The sequence below is a fragment of the Echinops telfairi genome, unplaced genomic scaffold, assembly GCF_000313985.2.
Source record: "Echinops telfairi isolate 266 unplaced genomic scaffold, ASM31398v2 ScPeMD7_23;HRSCAF=83, whole genome shotgun sequence".
In the NCBI taxonomy this organism is placed as follows: Eukaryota; Metazoa; Chordata; class Mammalia; order Afrosoricida; family Tenrecidae; genus Echinops; species Echinops telfairi.
Window position 1 is genome coordinate 33371827 of NW_022103920.1, and position 5227 is coordinate 33377053.

A 5227-nucleotide genomic window follows, 5' to 3' on the forward strand; every position below is an offset into this window, starting at 1 on the left:
GTGTGTGTGTGTGTGTGTGTGTGTGTGTGTGTGTTTTGGGGTCGTGGTCAATTTCAACCTCCGCGCGGCTGCGCTCTCGGATCGTCCTAGGGGAGCGGGTGCTTCAGGGGTGTTTGCACTTAGGGCCACCCGCCCGCTCGGCCCGGGAGAGCGCTGCCGGGGTGGCGGACGGCCCTGTGGAGCGATCCGGGCTGGGGAGCCGCGAGCCGCGGTCTTTGGGGCCGGGAGGGAGTTTTTAGGGAGGGACTAGCCTGCGCTGGCGTGCAGAGAAGGAGGAACAGGGTGGCTCTCGCTCGTCTGTGCAAAGGTGAACAACAAAGGACATTAATGTTGACTGATGAAAACGGGAGTCTTCCTTTCCCTCCTCCCATTTCGGGCCCATCACAGTTCCTGTTTTTGTTGTTTGATTTCAGCTGGGTTGCCCCTTTTGGGGTCGCGTCGGTTTAATCCCGCCTCCCTGACAAGCCTGCAGCGGCCAAATGCAATTATAACCTCCCAGAAGGTCTAACAGAAAGCAATAAGGATTTTAATAACGATCTTTATTTCCGATAATATCCTGTCCATCTCACTGACGCACTTTTTTTTATTGGTGGGAGCAGATCTAATGCTTTAGGCGATGCCTAAATCTCTACTTAGGCTCTTCATTTAATTGCTGTGCTTTATAAAAGCTGGAAAGCCTTATGAGGGCGTCCGAGTCGCAGGGTTTTTTTGTTTTGTTTTGTCTTCAACTTCTCCCGGGAACAGGGACTTTGGAGTCCGCTGCAAGGACTGTGTGATTAAACAGTCATCGCGTATTCTACATTCGCTTCCATGCTGGATTGTGACTGGTTAGCAAGACAATGGTCGGTGCTGGACCCACCTTTGGGAGGGCTTCCGGCTTTCCCTGTCTCAGAAGTACCAGGTAGCCTTTGCCCGCCACCCCACTGGAAGCTGGGTGGTGGTGATTTACCTTCTCTGGACTCTCTTCTTTTGGGGGTCAGATTAACTCTTGATGGGAAGAAGACTTTTGCTTTTGCCGAACTGAGCTGCCCTCTCACAGGGTTTAGCCCTTAGCGAGGGAGCTCAGATTTCCATCCACGAAATTTGGTCCAGTGTGAGCCAATCCCAGATGTTGCTTTCTTCCCAGTGTAGCATTATTCCGATGATGGCTGGGAATTATTTTGCTGATTTCTTTTATATGCCGGGTCACAGCTGAGGGGCTATTATCTGCTAGCTTTCTCCTGTCTTCCTTTACAAGCTATGGGCATAGACTTAAAAACCTCTGGGCTTTCCTGGAATGGCAAACCAGATATGATCAGTCAAGTATTGGGGGCTGCAGCAGCTACCTCAGTTTTTAGGGGGCTGTGCTAGAGGGTCATTATGAGTCGGTGTCGACTCGGTGGCAGTGAGTGAGTGATTTGGCTGTGGAGTGTGGGCAAGAGGGGAGTTGCTGCACACATTTGGAAAACGGAGATTGGGTGAAGGGTGCCCAGGATTACTGCTGCCCTGTTGGTTTCTGTACTAGCATACATACAGTGATGCGAATCGTCCTTTATTATTAATTTTTGGGCAAATTACTCAGCTTGAGTAATGCTTAGTTGCAGAGAATCCATCTGTTAGTGGTGTGTGTGTGTGTTCTGAAAATGTCACTAGGGCCCTTACAGACTTTATTTCACACCATGGAGAGCACGATTTTGCTGCCTATGCTGAAAGTTTAGATTAATTTTTTTGCCTTGGTTAACATGTGGATGTGCTTTTCTCACGTAATTTTTATAAGCACCGAAGGAGGATATGTAATGGGCACAGATGTTTGTTTGTCAGGTAGATGCAGTAGTAATCCAGTTTCCTCTTTTGTTGAAATAAATCCATTTTTGTAACTTGGAATACTTGAAATTTCAGTGTAAATCTTGTATTTCTGCATTGATATTTCTTATCTACCATAGTAGAATGCATGCGATAGCTTTGTTTCTTCATATAGTTATACTTACATTTCAAGCAACATACTGTAGACATAGATAAACTTATGTACATCTTATACGTGTAGTAAAATGCATCTGAGATAGAAATTTGTCAAATCTGCTGTGTTGGCACTGTCTCCTGCATTTAATTGATGGGTGGTTGGTTATCTGACCAATTTAAGACAAATCCCAAACTGTTGCCATAGAATCATATCTGACTCATAGGAACTCTATAGGATAGAAGGAAACTGCCCCCTGGGGTGTCCAAGGCTGTACATCTTTACAGAAACCAGTGTGCCACATCTTTGGCCTATGGAGCAGCTGGGGGATTCCAGCAGCCGCACTTCAGTTAGGAGCTGACTGCTTAACCCAGGGGTCATTACCCAATAAGCAAGGTAAATGTGGACATGTGAAGCGTTCACTACAGATTAGTAAGCTCAAGTAACTGTGTGTTTATCTTGCTTTTTGGATAACCTCCCCCAGGCTTAACTACTGTATGATCAAGGCTCCCAAACAGTGTATAAAACAAAAAAACGAACTCACTGGCATTGGTTTTCTCCGATGCAGCCACCCAAGAGGACATAGAACTGCCCCTGGCAGTTTCCAAGGCTGACAATCTCTTAGGGAGGCAGACTGCCAAGCCTTTCTTCAGCAGGGTGGCTCCTGGTTTCCAGCGAGCAGCCGAACACTTTAACCACTGTGCCACCAGGGCTCTCTGAACAGTGTGCACTCAGAAACCAAATTGTTTGGAATCCAGGGTATTTAGAAAGGCATAGCCGTAAAGCGTATTGTCCGGAGCGCTAGGAAACCTCATCTCTTGCAAACCTACTCATAGGCATGAGGAGATGGAATATTGTTATCTTTGAAGATTCTAATTTACTCTTGGTCCTAGTCTAGGAACTGCTGCCAGCTGTGTGACTTTCGATAAGTCATTTGACCTCTCTGGATCCTCCTGGCCTTTGGGAGGACATTTGTGAGTTTGTCAAGTGATGTATATATCTAAAGTCGGGAGGCCTTCCTAAGGCTAAGTCTGTAGAGCTTCCCCAACAAATGTGGGTTATTTTGGTGTGCGGAGTTTGCTATGAGACTAGCGTGTTTACTGTGACTTGTGCCCCGTTTGGTTTTACACTAAGATCAAAGGGTAGCAACACCTACCTGGCAAACTCTCAGGAAGGAGCTCCTGGTGGGCAGGGTCCCCTTCTCAATCTGTTTGATTCTCTTGCTTCAGCAGGAGCTCTGAGGACAGTGACTAATGCCCCCTGAATCGCCCCCTCACAAATGTCCTCACGATCACTATCTGCCTCCTGCATTCCTCATCTGTCAGCTCCCCTCCCCCACGTGGTGGGGATTATTCACAGAGAAAGTGCAGAGCTTTGCAGTTGAGCGCCTGCCTGCCTTCACTGGTTCCACAAGCATTTATGCACAGCACTTCCAGGGGAGCCGGGGAGCCTTGCTGAGCCAGATGTAGTGCGTGCATCCTGAGGGTGGGTGGGAGAACATGGGCTGAATTTGCTCAGTTAGAAAAAACCTACCAGCTTTACAAGAAACAAAACTCAGGGTGAGCTGATCTGAAGGTCCTGACTGTCATTTTGGGAATTAAGGATTATAGCCTCACTGTGCATTATAGTACAGAGAAGACCCGGTTGCCAGTGAGTTAAGCATTGGGCTGCTAACTCAAAGCTTGTAGGTTCAAGTCCACTAGCCACTCTGAGGGAGAAAGTTGACAGCCTCATGGATGGGCAGTTCTTTGTCTGTAGAGTTGCTATGAGTTTTTGTGTTGTAGTGTCGTTACCTCTTAAAATATCCCTGTCCATCATTTCTGATGAAGAGATTTTTTTAACTCATCTGAGTAGCAGTTATATACCTTTTGAATGCCCTCTGCCTTCATGGAGAGAGGTAGTGTGAAAACAGCTCATTGAGGCTGGGGACCATATCTAACTGCTTCCGGTGTCCCTATTGCCAGGAGGCAGAGGTCAGACATGTCACACTCTCCATCCTTCTTTACCCACCTTTCCTCTCATGGCACTATGCCTCTCTGCTGGGTTTGATACTTTGTTCCATGACCACACAGCACTCACAGCTTTTACCATTGGCATGAGTCCTGGTGGCGCAGGGCTGTCCACAAGGTCGGCAGTTTGAAGATGCCAGCAGCTTCATGGTAGAAAGATAAGGCTTCTGCTCCCGTGAAGAGGTACAGCCTCAGACATTCACTGGGGTCACTATGAGTAGCAATTGACTCTATGGAAGAGAGAGAGAGAGAGAGAGAGAGAGAGAGAATGAATATCAAGGGAGTTTCAGTATCAAGACTCTACAGCAACACCTCTCTGCAGTCAGTAGGCAAGTCCCTCTCTAGTTCTCAGCCTCTCAGCCACATAGTCCCTTGGCCTCTGCCTCTATGGTCTATGGTCCAGAAAGCCGGCCCAGAGCTGCTCCTTGGTTTTGCTGCATGGTTTCTTTGCCTTGGCCTCCGCCACGTGGGACAGAGATCCGGAAGGTGCTGCACTAGTTACTCTTTTCCCAATGATCTTGGGATTTCTCTCTCCTGCTGAGAGGGTTCATCCTTATAGTCAGGGGAGTGGCAACTAAAACGGACCCACACCCTCCTTGCATAGCCCCACCCAGTCATTTGATGGAAGTTACAGAGACATGGGTGGAGGAGCCATATTAAAAAAGAAATTTCATTCCACTCCATGCAGCTTCTCTTCCCCATCAGAAAGGTGCTGTGTGTCAGGGAGAATTATAGGGCAGAGGATTCTATTCCTACTACAGTATCTCTTTTCCGTGTTGCAGATAAGAACTTCTTCCAGGTGTTCCTCTTTGTGGTGCAGTCATGTGTCTAGATAAGGCGTGTTGCTGAGTTGTGATGGGTTGCTTGGAATCGGTGGTGGCGTTTTGAGCCTGAGAGGAGTCTATAGGAAGCAAAGGGGAGTGACTTGTATCTTCAAGTGAAGTGCCATTAGCTGACTTTGCAGGCAGTGCGATGAGAACTGATTGATGCCTTGGTCAGGCCTTCTCTGGGAGTGGCCTATAGAAGTCTTTCTCTTTCTGGCCCAGGCTGAGATGATTCTCTCAGTAGGGGCTTCCTCTCCAGTCTAGAGGATATTGCAGTGGGTACCAGAAAAGGGAAGAATTATAGTTCAGATTAAGAGGTTTTGCTGTCTCTAACTCTATTCCTTATCAAAAGGAGACTAGACTTCCAGAGTCATCTTTTGAGATAGTATGTCCAGGCTTTAGCAGAGTTCCTGTGCTGTGAACATGCATGCTAGAGTGACCTGCTGTGGGTTTTTGAG

General features: G+C 47.6%; 1 protein-coding gene across 1 annotated transcript in view; it reads left to right on the forward strand.

The window, feature by feature from the left end:
• The window catches only part of DOCK4 (dedicator of cytokinesis 4), a 503583-nt gene that overhangs the window by 842 nt on the left and 497514 nt on the right, over positions 1-5227 (forward strand). The gene's annotated exons all lie outside the window — the stretch shown is intronic.